The sequence below is a fragment of the Ovis aries genome, chromosome 8 (genome assembly GCF_016772045.2).
Source record: "Ovis aries strain OAR_USU_Benz2616 breed Rambouillet chromosome 8, ARS-UI_Ramb_v3.0, whole genome shotgun sequence".
In the NCBI taxonomy this organism is placed as follows: domain Eukaryota; kingdom Metazoa; phylum Chordata; class Mammalia; order Artiodactyla; family Bovidae; genus Ovis; species Ovis aries.
Window position 1 is genome coordinate 75,569,846 of NC_056061.1, and position 17,566 is coordinate 75,587,411.

General features: G+C 39.9%; 1 protein-coding gene across 2 annotated transcripts in view; it reads left to right on the forward strand.

Moving 5' to 3' along the window:
- The window catches only part of PLEKHG1 (pleckstrin homology and RhoGEF domain containing G1), a 254,209-nt gene that overhangs the window by 51,108 nt on the left and 185,535 nt on the right, over positions 1 to 17,566 (forward strand). The gene's annotated exons all lie outside the window — the stretch shown is intronic.

The window sequence follows — 17,566 nt, forward strand, 5'->3', positions numbered from 1 at the left end:
GCTCCCAATGTGTTAGACCACAGTTGTTACAGGATCATGTTAATACTTGTTGTTAGAGCATAGCTATGAATACTTGTTTTGTTTATGTGCTTAGTCGCTTGGTTGTGTCCCACTCTTTGCGAACCCATGGACTGTAGCCAGCCAGGTTCTTCTGTCCATGGGATTCTCCAGGCAAGAATACTGGAATGGGTAGCCATTCCCTTCTCCAGGGTACCTTCCCAACCCAGGGATTAAACTCGGATCAACTGCATTGTGGACAGATACTTTATTGTCTGAGCCACCAGGATTGTTCCTAAAAATCAAAAGCTAATATGCAAACAGTATTCACTCCGAGGCCACAGAATACAATAAGATCCATAGAGAAAGAAATTCCATACTGAATCACTGAGTTTCGCTGCGTGAAGGAGTTTGTTCCAATGGTTTCTGTTCTTTATAGACACTCTTCTGTTTGGGGGTTATATTTGGCTCCTATTGTTTTTCTGCATCTGTGTTGGTCCCTTCCTTAGATTCCTGTTTTGTTTTCATTTGGTAGACTATTGCCTCTGAGTAACTTTTTATATATAATATGTATGGTTGGTGAGCTCTGTTACTGCATGTTTGAAAATGTCTGATTTTGCCTGCACACTTGATTGATAATTTCAGTCTAGATTCAAAATGATAGTTCCTCAACTTTGAAGGCATTGCCCTTCTGATACCTACAATCTAGTGTAGCCAGTACGTCTGCTGTTAGACTGATACTTCTTAGTTGACTGTGTATGTGTGTGTTTTTCTTCTTACCTCTTTGAAGCTTTGGGAAATTTTACTTTATTCTTAGTTCTGATGTTTTACCAGTGATCTTTTTTTCCCATTAATCCTTCTTTTTTTTTTTTTTTTTTTGCCTTTATGATCTGAAGTCTCCTATAGCTCTGAATATTTTCTCCCTGGTGGCTCAGATGGTAAAGCGTCTGCCTACAATATGGGAGACCTGGGTTTGACCCCTGGGTTGGGAAGATCTCCTAGAGAAGGAAATGGCAACCCACTCCAGTACTCTTGCCTGGAAAATCCTATGGACAGAGGAGCCTGGTAGGCTACCATCCATGGGGTCACAAAGAGTCGGACACGACTGAGTGACTTCACTCAATCCTTCTGCGCTCTTCACCTAGAACTCTGGGGGATGAACCAATCCCTCCTGGAATTGGTTCTCCCTATCTTTCAGATTTTTCTTTGTTTTTGCTGTATGTTCTGGAGATTTTCTTGGCTGCAATTTTCCCACCTGCTGGATGAGCCTTAAGCTATATAAATTCTATTATTTAGTCCATTGAGTTTTCTGTTTTGGCATTTATTTGTTTAATAATCTGAGGATATTCCCATTCTTGCTCTTTTTTTTTCCATGAGAGGAATGTGAATATCTATGAACATTGTGAGCCCATCACTTCATGGCAAATAGATGGGAAAACAGTTCAAACAGTGACAGACTTTATTTCTGGGGGCTCCAAAATCACTGCAGATGGCGACTGCAGCCATGAAATTAAAAGATGCTTGCTCCTTGGAAGAAAAGTTATGACCAACCTAGAAAGCGTATTAAAAAGCAGAGACATTACTTTGCCAACAAACGTCCATCTAGTCAAGGCTATGGTTTTTTCAGGCATGTATGGATGTGAGAGTTGGACTATAAAGAAAGCTGAGTGCCGAAGAATTGACACTTTGGAACTGTGCTGTTGGAGAAGACTCCTGAGAGTCCCTTGGACTGCAAGGAGATCCAACTAGTCCATCCTAAAGGAAATCTGTCCTGAATATTCACCGGAAGGACTGATGTTGAAGCTGAAACTCCAATACTTTGGCCACCTGATGTGAAGAACTGACTCACTGGAAAAGACCCTGATGCTGGGAAAGATTGAAGGCGGGAAGAGAAGGGGATGACAGAGGATGAGATGGTTGGATGGCATCACCAACTCAATGGACATGAGTTTGAGTAAACTCCAGGAGTTGGCGATGGACAGGGAGGCCTGGCATGCTGTGGTCCATGGAGTCACAAAGAGTTGGACATGACTGAGCAACTGAACTGAACTGAACTGATGAACATTGTTCTAGCCCTTAAGAAAGTGTTATTCTTGACAATGGTGATCTTGACAGATGATCTTCTTGGATTGCTTAAACGTTTTCTTTTCCAGCATCAAACTTTTCTTTAATTTGTTTATTTGTAGATAGAATGCATCGCTGTTTTCCACCAAAACTCCTGCTCCGACTAAGTTACCCATCTTAGTTCCTTGGAATAATTTAGGCTTTCTAGTTTCCTGTGCTGCTCTCCCATTGTTTTGGAACGGCTTTCCTTCCATCTCCTAACTCTTCTCCAAACGATATTGTGATTGCCCGCTTTGCACCTCATTTACGCAGAAGGTCTGAGACCTCCCCCTCCCACCACCCTCAACCAGAAGCAGTCTCTCCTTTCTCTTAACATTCATTGAGACTTGAGACTTCCCTGGTGGTCGAATGGTTAAGACTCCATGCTTCTACTGCAGGGGCCATTCAATCTCTGGCCAGGGAACTAAGACCCCACATGCCACGTGGTGTGGCCAAACCCTATCTGCAGGGAGGGAGTGGACACATACGGAGAGAATGCACTTGATGACATGGTGAGGGAAGCAGAGAATGGGGCAAGTGGAGAAAGTATTGTTGACATATCCTCACTATCATGTATAAAATAGATATCTGGGGAGAAGTTGCGGTGGAACACAGGGAGCCCAGCCTGGCACGCTGTGATGACCTAAAGGGTGGGATAGGGGGAGGCTCTAGAGGGAGGGGATATACATATAATTATGGCCAATCCACATTGTTGTACTGCAGAAACCAACACAATATTGTAAAGCAATTTTCCTCCATTTAAAGTCTTTTGGACTCTGTGGGAGAGGGCGAGGGTGGGATGATTTGGGAGAATGGCTTTGAAACATGTATAATATCATATATGAAATGAATCGCCAGTCCAGGTTCGATGCATGATACTGGATGCTTGGGGCTGGTACACTGAGACTACCCAGAGGGATGGTACGGGGAGGGAGAAGGGAGGGGGGTTCAGGATGGGGAACACGGGTATACCTGTGGCGGATTCATGTTGATGTATGGCAAAACCAATACAATATTGTAAAGTAATTAACCTCCAATTAAAATAAATAGATTTATATTTTTTAAAAAACTAAAAAAGATAAAAAAATTTTTTAAAAAGTAACTTAAAAACAAAAAAACATTCATGAGCTTTGATTAAAACTTTAAATCATTGCCCCTCTCTCACTCTTGTTGAGGGTCACTACTGCTAGAGCAGGATTCCTGAAATGAAGACAAATAAGAAGATAAGACAATTCCCAGACATGGAAGGGAGAACAGGGAGTTCTAGAGAGCAGGTGTAGGCTGCCCCTGCCAGGTACCTCATGTGAAAACCAGCTAGTCAGTGGCTAGGGGCACACGTGCCTACCTCTCAAGGTAGCTTGATTGAATGAAAACTTAATTTTTAAAATTACTTTTATGTTCCAAAAGTCTTTTAAGTAACAATTAGTTGATAGATGACCAAAATAGAAGCTGTTAAAATTCTCTTTCTGTAGCAGGAAATAGAATTACAGGACCTGGATGCATTCCTAAAATTTCTTTGTGGTTTGGCTGCAGTAAATTACTACTTTACATATAGCTTTTAAAATATATTTAGACTTAAGTTTAAAGGGTGAGAACCACTTGTATAAACATAGTTGAATACCATTCTTTTAATGAATGGAGTAATGTTATTTATATTCTTTCTTTACTTCCTCTGGAAAGCCCATGTCTTTAGGGGAGGGCTTTAACTTATATTCCCCCTGAAAAGTGAAAGGCATTCACCTTAATGTATTTTAATTCAGCCACAGAATTCTCACTATTGTTACTGAAAACTGCTTGGCCCAAATCTCTTAGTGTGATGATTTTTAATTGGACTGTCATAAAATAGTACATGACAGTGCATATATCCTAAAGTAGTAAATTTATATGCTTAAATAAATTTATATGTTTAAATTTATATAGAATAACTCTTACTTTATGTGTGCTTTTATATTGAAAATCCTCCCTTTCTCTCTCTCTCTTTTTTCTTTTTTTGAGAAATTTTGTAGTTAGTATTTCAGTGAAGCAGTGAAATGAGGCAGGAACTAGTGATGGAGGGCATGCTGGGGGGAAGTGAGGAGCCTGGGTTCATCAGTTAGCAGGGAGTGGGTGGGCTTTTGAAGGATTGAAGCAAGGAAGCCACGTGATCACATTTATCATATAGATGACCAGATGAAAGCAGGATTGGAGGCAGCCCAGAAGGAGGTCATAGTATAACCCATTTCAGAGAGCAATGAAGCCACGGACCACGACAAGAAAAGCGTTTCTGTCCCACTCTAAAATTTTGCACTATGTTAATTGTGCTGCCATTAGACTAATTTCCTGGTTATTTTGTTAAGATTTGGCCCTTTTAGAGCTAGAAGGGATCTTGGAGATTCTTATGCAGTCCTTTTATTTTAGAAATGTAAAACCTGAGGCCTGAAGAAATGAAGTGATTCCTCCAGGTCAGGCAACTCATTACGTGCAAAGCTTGGGCTCAGGCCCACGTCTTCTGATTCCAAAACCAAAGCTTTTTGGTAATGCTTCCCACCTGTCCTACCTGCTCTCGGCTAGGCACTTGCCCAAGCCAGCGTCCCACCGAAACATCTATCACCTGGTGCTTGATGACACAGTGCGCTATTGACAACTATCTTTCTCTAGTTAGCTCATACCCCGACTCTTCTAAATGACTTACTTCTAATCTTTCTCACTCTTCCCAAGTGCTCATTCTTGCCCATCACATTCAGAGGATGGTCTGTCTCCTATTTTCCAGAGGAAATAGAAGTTACCCAAGAACACACTGGGCTACTGCCTACCATCAAATCTACTCACCTCCATCTGCCTGCCCTTTGTTGTAACAGCAAAATTGTCCCGCCTTATTTAATGCCGGATCCTGGGTCCCAGGTTCTCCTATCTTTTCAAGGATATTTTTGATAATTTTCCCTGTTCTAGTGTTTTCAACCGTTTCTTCCCTAAAAGATGTATCCTGTCATCATTTACGTATCAAACTGGATTTTTTATTTTAAAATGCTGTATGAATACCCGTCCAGTGAGCACATCTCACTCAGTTTTTAGTAACTACTCATGAGTGACCTCTATGTGCTTGATGTTGGGTATCCTGTCATGCACAGAAGAAGTGGGGTCTCATGGTCTCATGGGAGAAACAGGTGCTAAACAAGTATCTGTACTTGCTGAACATTCAGATTGGACGGTGCAAGTCTAACCAATTTTATGGTAGTGGGCGCTATATTGCAGTTTTGCCATAAGCTGTTTCAGTTTCATAGTAAAATTTGCGGTCGTGAGTTCACTCTAGCACATCGTGCATTACCAGAGCCCTGGCCTTTGCTCTGGGTTTAATTTTAATATCACATGACCAAATGCCCATGCTGTTACAAGCTCATGCACACACCCAAATACGTTACCTGAATCTAACGAAATATTAATCTGCTCATGGAGTTGGAAACTTAAAAGCCACATATTTATCCTGAATAAAACTTATTCTCAAATAAATAAAAATACTTAATACAACCTAAACCTGAACGATAGGTTGAAAAAGATCTTAAAGGCTTTCCTTTTAAAATTAGCGAAATAACTGTGTAAGCACACACTAGGTATGCTAATGACAAGTTTAATCGAAAGAAAAAGACTTCTCAAGTACAGATGTAAAATGACATGGTTTCTTTCCATGTGTCAGTTACTACCCTCCAAGTTTCCTCAAGGGCTACATAACTCAGCTTTAGCATTTCCCCTCTTTTTAGAAGTAAAAGCAGTCCACACTAGCAAAACCAAAGATTTCCAGGAAGTACTAGTTGCTGTAATGGTGGGGAATGTGTAGATGAATAAATCACTGTTTGTTAGGAACTATAAAATATTTTATTGGAAGTCTGCCTTCTATATTCAGATTTCCTTGAACCTGAAAGCCTATTGAGATATCCTCAAGATAAATGTTAAATAAAAACGCCACGATATATTTGGTAGTTCATTTTTTTAAAAAACTGGTATGTCAAAGACTATTTTTCTTGACTGATGTGGAAAGGTTGGGGGAAAAAAAGGCCTTCAGTGAAAGGAAATTACCTTTCTAAATATAACATTCTAAAGTGATGTAACAGTTTTTTCCATATGTTGCTTGAATAAAAGTAGTGTTTTTACAGAAGTGTTTTATAGTACTCACCATTAAATAAACCGGCAACCACAAATTCAAATTTATAAAGCTATCTCCCAAAATATTAGTTTATTAAATAGCTAGTATAAAAAAGAAACATGATATCTTTGGTCTCCCTGTACCAAAATCTATTTTACTTTTGAGCCAGTCCAACTTTGAAAACCACAGCCATATGAATTCTATTCATTTTCGGGGATTATCCTGTGTAAACTAACATTGTGTATTTTTGTTCCTTGCTAACACATTCTGAATCACGTAAAGTTATTGGTCTAGGTTGAAAGAAGCTCTTGGACTAAAATCTATATTCCTCTAATCTATAAAAGGTGTTGCTTATAGAATGTTTCTGCTTAGAAATGCTTGTCAATTTCTACAGTTTCCTCCATTTTATTAAGTATAGAATCTGCCAAAACATTATTAACTTTCATAGTCACCTTCCATCTTTCTGTCTAGACTTGAGGATCTTTGGAAAGTCTTATCTTACTCATAATAATATTCCTCCACTCAGTTCAGTTCAGTTCAGTCGCTCAGTCGTGTCTGACTCTTTGCGACCCCATGAATCGCAGCACGCCAGGCCTCCCTGTCCATCACCAACTCCCGGAGTTCACTCAGACTCACGTCTATCGAGTCCGTGATGCCATCCAGCCATCTCATCCTCTGTCGTCCCCTTCTCCTCCTGCCCCCAATCCCTCCTAGCATCAGAGTCTTTTCCAATGAGTCAACTCTTCGCATTAGGTGGCCAAAGTACTGGAGTTTCAGCTTTAGCATCATTCCTTCCAAAGAAATCCCAGGGCTGATCTCTTTCAGAATGGACTGGTTGGATCTCCTTGCAGTCCAAGGGACTCTCAAGAGTCTCCTCCAACACTACAGTTCAAAAGCATCAATTCTTCGGCGCTCAGCCTTCTTCACAGTCCAACTCTCACATCCATACATGACCATGGAAAAACCATAGCTTTGACTAGACGGACCTTAGTCGGCAAAGTAATGTCTCTGCTTTTGAATATGCTATCTAGGTTGGTCATAACTTTTCTTCCAAGGAGTAAGCATCTTTTAATTTCATGGCTGCAATCACCATCTGCAGTGATTTTGGAGCCCCAAAAAATAAAGTCTGACACTGTTTCCACTCTTTCCCCATCTATTTCCCATGAAGTGATGGGACCGGATGCCATGATCTTCGTTTTCTGAATGTTGAGCTTTAGGCCAAATTTTTCACTCTCCTCTTTTACTTTCATCAAGAGGCTTTTTAGTTCCTCTTCACTTTCTGCCATAAGGGTGGTGCCATCTGCATATCTGAGGTTATTGATATTTCTCCCAGCAATCTTGATTCCAGCTTGTGTTTCTTCCAGCCCAGCATTTCTTGTGATGTACACTGCATAGAAGTTAAATAAGCAGGGTGACAATATACAGCCTTGACATACTCCTTTTCCTATTTGGAACCAGTCTATTGTTCCATGTCCAGTTCTAACTGCTGCTTCCTGACCTGCATACAGATTTCTCAAGAGGCAGGTCAGGTGGTCTGTATTCCCATCTCTTTCAGAATTTTCCACAGTTTATTATGATCCACACAGTCAAAGGCTTTGGCATAGTCAATAAAGCAGAAATAGATGTTTTTCTGGAACTCTCTTGCCTTTTCCATGATCCAGTGGATGTTGGCAATTTGATCTCTGGTTCCTCTGCCTTTTCTAAAACCAGCTTGAACATCAGGAAGTTCACGGTTCACATATTGCTGAAGCCTGGCTTGGAGAATTTTGAGCATTACTTTACTAGCATGTGAGATGAGTGCAATTGTGCAGTAGTTTGAGCATTCTTTTGCATTGCCTTTCTTTGGAATTGGAATGAAAACTGACCTTTTCCAGTCCTGTGGCCACTGCTGAGTTTTCCAAAGTTGCTGGCATATTGAGTGCAGCACTTTCACAGCATCATCTTTCAGGATTTGAAAGAGCTCAACTGGAATTCCATCACCTCCACTAGCTTTGTTCGTAGCGATTCCTCCACTAGGTACTACTAAGCCCCATATTTTAATATTAGAATTGTATTCTTTTTATGCTCTCAGGAACACACCAGGTAGCATGCTGCCCCTGGGCATCACTGCTAGCTAACTCTGACAGCCTATCCCACTGGCTGGAGATTCCCTGAGGGTAAGAAAGAGGTCTGTCCTAGTCCGGGCTGGGTTCCCTGACTAGGGGGTGCATCCTCGGTATTCAGATGTTGGGTGCCTGCGGGTCATTTAAAGTGTAACACAGAGGACTTCCCTGGTGGTCCAGTGGTTAAGAATCTGTCTTGCAAAGCAGGAGACTCAGGTTCAATCCCTGGTCGAGGCACTAAGATCCCACATGGCACAGAGCAACTGAAGCCCATGCAGCACAACGAGAGCGCTCGCGTGCCACAGAAAATCTGCACGAGGCAACAAAGATCTTGCGTGCGGCAACTGAGACTCACGGCTGAGACTCGACACAGCCAAAGAACAAATAAAGAGGAACACGGGTTGCCTGGGTGAGCAGCAAGTGAATTAGAAAAGTGTGGATAACTGTATTACAGCCCTTGGAGTATAGCCACCATGCAATCTGTTGACTTCAAAGCCTGCTTTCTTGGGTAGAGGCTCAGTAATTTCCTTTGTAATCTTGGTACCTTTAGTACCACTTGAATGAAGCTCATTCATTTAAAAAACATTCCTCCATTTTACCTTCTGGTCCAATATCCCCTCCAACACTGAAAAGTAAAGGAAAATAGTGTTGTAATCTCCAGTTCTGTTTGGCCAGCTTTTTTAATGAAGAGGTCCACTTTGCCCCAGGAATGATAAACAGAGGGACATAAGGGGAATGTAAGGAAGGAATCATCGAACTCCTAATCTCCAAATCAGTGTTAAAATTAAGGATTCTTTGTCAAGTCATTAAGCCAGCTCCTAGTCTGTTTGTATAAACAGGAAATGACAGAATCTGACCTCTGGGTCATCAGAATCTGGTGTGCAGAGTTTGTTGTCTAGCTTTTTTTTTTGTTTGTTGCTTTAAGCTTCCTTTCTAAAACATTCATAGCCAACTTACGTTAAATAAAGCCTAGCATTTCTTAATAATGTATGTGAAAGTGAAGTCGCTCAGTCGTGTCCGACTCTTTGCAACCCCGTGGACTGTAGACCACCAGGCTTCTCCACCCATGGGATTCTCCAGGCAAGAGTACTGGAGTGAGTTGCCGTTTCCTTCTGCAGGGGATCTTCCCCACCCAGGGATCGAACCCAGGTCTCCCGCATTGCGGGCAGACGCTTTAACCTCTGAGCCTCCAGGGAAGATCCCCTGGAGAAGGAAATGGCAACCCACTCCAATACTCTTGCCTGGAAAATTCCATGGACAGAGGATCCTGGTAGGATATAGTCCATGGGGTCGCGAAGAGTCGCACACGACTGAGCGACTTCACTTTCTCTTAATAATGTATAAAGAGCTTTTATCACACAACTGGTGTGTGATCTTTTGGAACCCAGGAATTGATACAAACTGAAGACTGAACTTGTCCTTTCATCATCTTCTTTCTGTGCAGTAGGTAGTGCCTGATGAGTCATGCAAACCTGATGTATAGCTTCAGAATTGAGTGGGTAGAACCTTCCCTTTGACAGTTGCATTTCAACGTATCTATTAAAGTGCCACTGAAAGCAATTCAGCTTATTAAGAACTGCTTTATGTATGTAGTGTTCCCAAGGATACACCCATTTTGTAATATGAGATGTTTGGAGACTTTGCTTTACTCAGTTTATAACCTCTGTGCCTGGCACACATCAGACGTTTACTATAGAATTTAATCCGACTTGGTTAAAATGAATATATTTACTGGCTAAGAAACCAAAAACAAATAGTTATCAAAAGACGTGCAACTATTCTCCGTAGATTCTACTTCCAAATTCAAGGGTATTGTTGCTTTTTAAGTGGTTGAGACCCACTGGACCTCTTAAGAAACGTGAAGGGGCCGATTGGAGATATCAAATTAGAAATAGAAATTGACTTGAGTTTGCAAGGAAAGCTACAGAGTGTCTGTCTTTGGAGGTCTCTATGAGAACAGAAGTGTGTGTCTCTGCATAATAGATCCTGAATACTTGTTGAATGGATAAATAAAAATTGAGTCTGAGGTATTTAAATAATTATCTGCTTGGATGAAACATTTCTGTGATTGCTTAACACTCTTATTCTAAAACATTTAAATAAGACATTTCTCACCCATTGGAATAACTGTAATTAAAATTTTATAGTATCAGATGTTGGCCATAGATAGTATGGAGTGAAAGGAACTCATATAAAGACACATGTCAGAGATGTTGCAGCTTCCCTTCCAGAGCATGGCAATAACGTTAGTATCACAATAAATCAAGTCACACAAATTGTTTGGTGTCCCAGTGCATGTTAGAGTTATGCTTATACTACACTGTAGCCTATTGAGCACATAGATAGCATTATGCCTAAAAAACAATGTATCTACCTTATATTAAAAATACCATAGTGCTAAAAAATGCTAACCATTATCTGACAACACAAAACTGCTAACCATTATTTGACCATTTGATACCACAAACCTTCAATTGGAAAAAAAAGGAAAATGCCATATGTCCAAGGTGCAATGAAGCAGAGCACAGTAAAATGAGGTATGCCTGTCCTGTGGGTGGAGTTTAAATTGGTACAATTTCTCTTGAAAAAAAAAATTTGGCATCACTCAGTAAAGCTCAACATGTGTCTGATGAATAACCCAACAGTTCAGATTCAGGTAAATACAATCCAGAACATGAATACAGAGCTATGTACAACACTGCTTGTAATAGAGAAGAAAAATAGAAATAGCTTAAAGGTGCGACAGTAGAGCATATAAATACACCATGAAGTATCCAGTGATATTCAAAGAAATACTGTCTCTCAGCACAGACAATAACACTGCAAAGCCACATGCAGGAGTCTCACATACTGTTGAGCTGGAAAAAGAAAGTCACCTTGGAGCATGTATAAGTCTGTTTTATAGTTCAAAAGCACACAGAATTGATCAGAATGGGATGTTGGCTCATTTTCAGCCCTTACATGTTTGCAGGATGGCTACATCACCTTGGGCCTCTAAATCCTGTCTTGTTCATGTCTAGCAGGAGCAAGAACAGTTCTGCTTCACTAGTAATTTTAACAAAATACCCCCAGTTAGGTCTCATTGGTCCTGATTGGCGTGACTTGGGCCACATGCCCATCTCTGCACCAATTACAGTAATCCAGGAGAGGCGATACTCTGAATGTTTAGCCTAATTGATATCATTCAGAGCACCTGGGCTGAGAGTAGGACAAAGGAGAGGAAAATATTGATGATTGCCAGAAGGAGGATAGATGGATGTTGAGCTTCTAAAACTATAGATGGTATTATTTCTCCCCCTTTCAGCAGCCAATTTAAGGTTTATATGTCAGTAACTATTGTGACTTGCTTATTCTCTACAAAGGAAATGAGGTGGCTCAAAGAAGGGCAAGTGGAAGGGAGAAAGTGGCTTTTATGTGGTGGTGGAGCTGAATCCCAGGTTACCTGCCTTTTGAAATCAGAATGTATGGATGTGAAGTGGCCCCCCATCATGGCAGGTGTGGGGCAGAGGCTGGACTCCGGTCTGAATACAGAGATTCTTTTTGGATTTACAAGATCAAACTGTATTCCCTCAAAACTACTTGCTTTGGTTTTTATCAACTTTATCAGTTTTGTCTGTGTTTCTTATCTAAGCAATACTTTCTAGATATTTAGGGCAGGAAAGTTGTCCTTTTTTGGCCTGATTACTTCTAAGTAGGTTAGTTGCACTGGCCTAAAGTTTTATGATTTCTGGGAGCCTCGTAAGTGGATTTTCACCCTCTGTTTCTGTGAAGTTTGTGTGTTTAACTCCAGAAATAAAGATTTCATGCTTATCAGCAGGGGCTTCCCTGGTGGCTCAGCTCGTAAGGAATCCGTCTGCAATGTGGGAGACCTGGGTTTGATCTTGGATTGGGAAGATCCCTTGGAGAAGAGAACACCTACCCACTCCAGCATTCAGGCCTAGGGAATTCCATGAACTGTATAGTCCATGCGGTTGCAAAGAGTCAGACTTGACAAGCAACTTTCGCTTATGAGCAGATCTTTGGGGCTCCTGTATCTCAAATGGGCTTCCCTGGTGGCTCAGACGGTAAAGCGTCTGCCTGCAATGCGGGAGACCTGGGTTCAATCCCTGGGTTGGGAAGATCCCCTGGAGAAGGAAATGGCAACCCACTCCAGTACTCTTGCCTGGAAAATTCCACGGACCAAATAGTTGACATTTTAGGGAAAATATGCTTTGGATATTTGCACAGTCATTATCATAAGGAGAAGTGTTTTTATTGGACATGACTTTAAATCATTTCTTGTTTAAACTATGCCTAACTTAGATCATTAAATCTGCTTTTACCTGTTACCTCAATATTCTCCTCCGAAGCTAACAGGCCTTTAACTTTGTCCTAATATAAAAAGTAAGTGTGGTCCCTTTTGTGGATAATTTTTATTAACATTCATTCTAAAATAACTAAAACTGATCCCCTAGTTTTTGTCAGAAACACCTGGCTTTCAGTTTCTCTCCTCGCCTGTTGTCTAAAATGAAAGGTAAGCTTATTTTAGACACTGCTAAAATGATATGGTGACATATTGGACTTCTGTCTCCTTTTTATGAAACCAACCCTGACATTTTATTTATTTTTAGTCTCAAACTCACATTAGTTGTGGCTTGCATATAGAACTTATTTTAAACATCACCTTGCATGTACTCCTGACTATAAACCAAGTTTCACATTGTTCTTTGGCCAAAAGCAATAAAATATGGCCTGTTTTATCACAGTGAAATGCAATTGGGATTTTCTTTTCAAAAATACAACATCAATGGCTATTTATAACATTGCTCCAACTTTTAAAAGCCTGGCAAAGTGTTGAGATGTCTTTATATGAAATTCTATTTGTATTTAATGCCATGGGTACAATCTATCAGTGCATTTTGCATTTAAGGCCGGATAATCAAATATTCTTAATGTGTTTCTTTTTTCTAAAAGTTCTATTGTGAGTTTATAGAACAGCCTCTGAGATCCCTAAGTATTCACCTATAAATAAGCCTCACTGATTGTTGAAGCCTCTTGCCATTCTCATATTCCATAATGGTACTTCAGTTTCTACAGACCAAAGATAGAAACTCATTAGTTTACCTCATGTTGAATTTCATGCCTTTTATTCTTTTTCTAAAAAAGTACATTTATACTACTCAACTTTTCTCATGAGGAAACCGTTGTCCTGAAGATTTCCTTAGACATTTTCTATATAGGTTCTTTAAGCATAATTTTTTTGAATATGATCTGTTTTTAAATCATCTCTGTTTTCATTTGTTTGTGACTGGCCATTGCTATCACTGGACAGAAAACATTGCTTTTCATGTATTTCAAATCAACTGATGCCACCTTTATTATATCCAACAGGGCATTTTTAAAAGATATTTTTCTTGTTATCAGCCTGTCATCTGCTGATGGTGGTATTTGGCCTTTTCATTTCCTTTCACTAATGCTTTGTGAGCATCTTTTTATTTTATTCCTGACTTTATAGCGAATGTTATCTGTCGGTTTTAGATCTTTTTAAAAATAACAGTAGGCAATCTGTTTCTAGATTATTGAGAGGTTATCAGGTATAAGCACTGTTTTGTCATCTTTGAAACTGGGAGTATGTGTTGATTTGACCTATTGATAGAGCATAAGAGATTTATTTATGTAATATTTATAGAATAAATCCAGTGTATAATGTTATTATTTTAATATACTAGAAATAGACTATTCTGAGCACTTTATTTAACATTCTTCCATCTTATTTATCTAAGTCATACAAGCCTCTTGCTTTTTTCCTTTTTTGTGTGTTATCAGGTTAGGTTATCTGATAAACTTCACCAAACAACCTGGAGTCTCATTTGTCGTATATCCTGAAACTTTTTTATATAGCCTGGGAACTGTCTAATCCTTGAAGTAAACTATATTTCTCTGGAAAAGGCAATGGCACCCCACTCCAGTACTCTTGCATAGAAAATCCCATGGATGGAGGAGCTTGGTAGGCTGCAGTCCATGGGGTCGCGAAGAGTCGGACATGACTGAGCGACTTCACTTTGACTTTTCACTTTCATACATTGGAGAAGGAAATGGCAACCCACTCCAGTGTTATTGCCTGGAGAATCCCAGGGATGGGGGAGCCTGGTGGGCTGCCGTCTATGGGGTCACACAGAGTCAGACATGACTGAAGCGACTTAGCAGCAAACTGTATTTCTTAGCTTTTCAGCTTTTATGTTTTTAGTTCAGTTTTTAATAATTAAATAGCACCTTATAAAACTGTTTCCACTGAAATGTTCAAATTTATTCACAAGGATCCTTTTGTATGGCATTCTTAAGTTTATCATCTGTTCCATGTCTGTGATATATTCTTCTAATAATTCAAGCTTCATGTTGGATTTTAAGACTAGATTTGCCTAAAATCTGTCTATGAGGTATTTCATTCTATATTGAACCAGTAACCGTTTTTTAAATATCAAAATCACAAATTCCTGCATTTTCCTCCGCCTTTCCTATACTACATTTATTGCTATTTTTGAGTTTAAGATTGAATATGTAGTTTGTTTCTTTGTTCTCTCCAATATAGGAAAATAATAAAGTTACTAGTATCACAAATAAAATTCCATTTCTTATTCTTCATACTAAATGAAATTAACTCACTTTTACCATTTATCCCCACTCATTTCCCTATTTTTCGTAATATGATCCAGGATTTCAGGAACTTCCCTGATGGTACCATGGTTAAGAATCCGCCTTCCAATGCAGAGGGAATGGGTTCAATCCCTGGTTGGGGAGCTAAGATCCCACATGCCATGATACAAAAAAATTTTTTAAAAATTGAAAATTGACTGACCCAGAATTTCAGACTTCGATGAACTTAATTATTATAGTAATGTTTTTATTAGACATTTTTTCAAAACTTTGAAGTTTGTACTCTGGACTGTTTTTTAGAGTAATTAGCATACTTTGTTCCCTATTTACTGCTTTTAATGCTTATCGCCAGTGCTACTACATGACTACTTTTTCACTCTTTTGTTTGGATTCATTCCTCAGTTCAGTTCAGTTCAGTCCCTCAATTGTGTCTGACTCTTTGCGACCCCATAGACTGCAACACCCTAGGATTCCCTGTCCATCACCAACTCCAGAGCTTACTCAAACTCAAGTGCATTGAGCCAGTGCTGCCATCCAACCATCTCATCCTCTGTCATCCACTTCTCCTCCCACCTTCAATCTTTCCCAGCATCAGGATCTTTTCTAGTGAGTCAGTTCTTTGCATCAGGTGGCCAAAGTCTTGGAGTTTCATTTTCAGTATCAGTCCTTCCAATGTATAATCAGGACTGATTTCCTTTAGGATGAACTGGTTGGATCTCCTTGCAGTCCAAGGGACTCTCAAGAGTCTTCTCCAACACCACAGTTCAAAAGCATCCATTCTTTGGCACTCAGCTTTCTTTATAGTCCAACTCTCACATCCATACATGACTACTGGAAAAACCATAGTTTTGACTAGATGGACCTTTGTTGGCAAAGTCATGCCTCTGCTTTTTAATATGCTATCTAGGTTGGTCATAACTTTCCTTCCAAGGAGCAAACGTCTTTTAATTTCAAGGCTGCAGTCACCATCTGCAGTGATTTTGGAGCCCAAAAAGATAAAGTCAGCCACTGTTTCCACTGTTTCCCCATCTATTTCCCATGAAGTGATGGGACCAGATGCCATGGTCTTAGTTTTCTGAATGTTGAGTTTTAAGTCAGTTTTTTCACTTTCCTCTTTCACTTTCATCAAGAGGCTCTTTAGTTCTTCTTTGCTTTCTGTCATAAAGGTGATGTCATCTGCATATCCGAGGTTATTGATATTTCTCCCAGCAGTTGTGATTCCAGCATTTCTCATGATGTACTCTGCACAGAAGTTAAATAAGCAGGGTGACAATATGCAGCCTTGACGTTCTCCTTTCCCTATTTGGAGCCAGTCTTTTGTTCCATGTCCAGTTCTAACTGTTGTTTCTTGACCTGCATACAGATTTCTCAGGAGGCAGATCAAGTGGTCTGGTATTCCCATCTATTGGAGAATTTTCCACAGTTTACTGTGATCCACACAGTCAAAGGCTTTGGCATAGTCAATAAAACAGAAGTAGATGTTTTTCTGGAACTCTCTGCCTTTTTGATGATCCAGTGAAGGTTGGCAATTTGATCTCTGGTTCCTTTGCCTTTTCTAAATCCAGCTTGAACATCTGGAAGTTCACAGTTCACATACCATCCCTCAGTCAACTGGAAATATTTTCAAGTAGCTTTTGTTCATGATGATACCTACCTGATACACTTATAGGCACATTTTGTTTATCTGTGGTTCTTTCTTTTTAAAAATAGTGACCAGAAGAAAGAAAAGCAATCCCCAATTTTATCCCATTCAAGCATCACCCCATGAACTTCTCCCTTCCTACCCAGGTACTTTGCAAAGATGGAAACAGAGGAATGATTGGTTACAGCCATAGAGAGGAATTCAAGGATAGAGTGACCATGGTCCTTAGGAGGTGGTTCCCATCCTGTGGAGGACTTGGGTTTCAGAGATAAGAGATCTTATTGAGGCTGAGAATACTATTTTACTGAGTTGAGACTGAGTGAAATCATCCATTCTCCTTCTGCTTCTTGGAGTTTCATCTGTCTTCCTGGTATGGGAAATGCTTCTTACTTCTGGAAAGTCAATGAATTAATTTAGTTTTTATTGCTATTGAAAATTCTAGTCTTTTAAAATTTTCTGAGTATTTCAAGGGAAAGGAAAAATCAAGGACTGGACATCAGTGCCTTTCTAACACCACACCCTCTGGGTTTTTTTTAAACTAAATAGTTGATTATTGCTATAGGTCCATTATAGACCAGTAGCATGCTGTGCTGTGCCCAGTCATGTCGAGCTCTTTGCAATCCCATGGACTGTAGCCCACTGGGCTCCTCTGTCAATCCATGGGATTTCCCAGGCAAGAATACTTAAACGGATTGTGATTTCCTCCCCTGGGATCTTCCCAACCCAGGATCCAACCCACATCTCCTGCGTCTCCTGCATTGGCAGGAGGATTTAAAAAAAAACCACTGCACCAACTGGGAAGCCCATAGATGTGGCATTTTCCTAGGAAAATTATGTGTGTTTTTTTTTAAATCCAGTCTTCTTTTTGGCCACTTAAAATTGACCCAGATATTTCTCCCATATTCCACTGAAATCATTCTGGAAAAGTAACATTTAAGTAAAAAGCAATTTATCTTTGCATTTCTCCTCCAG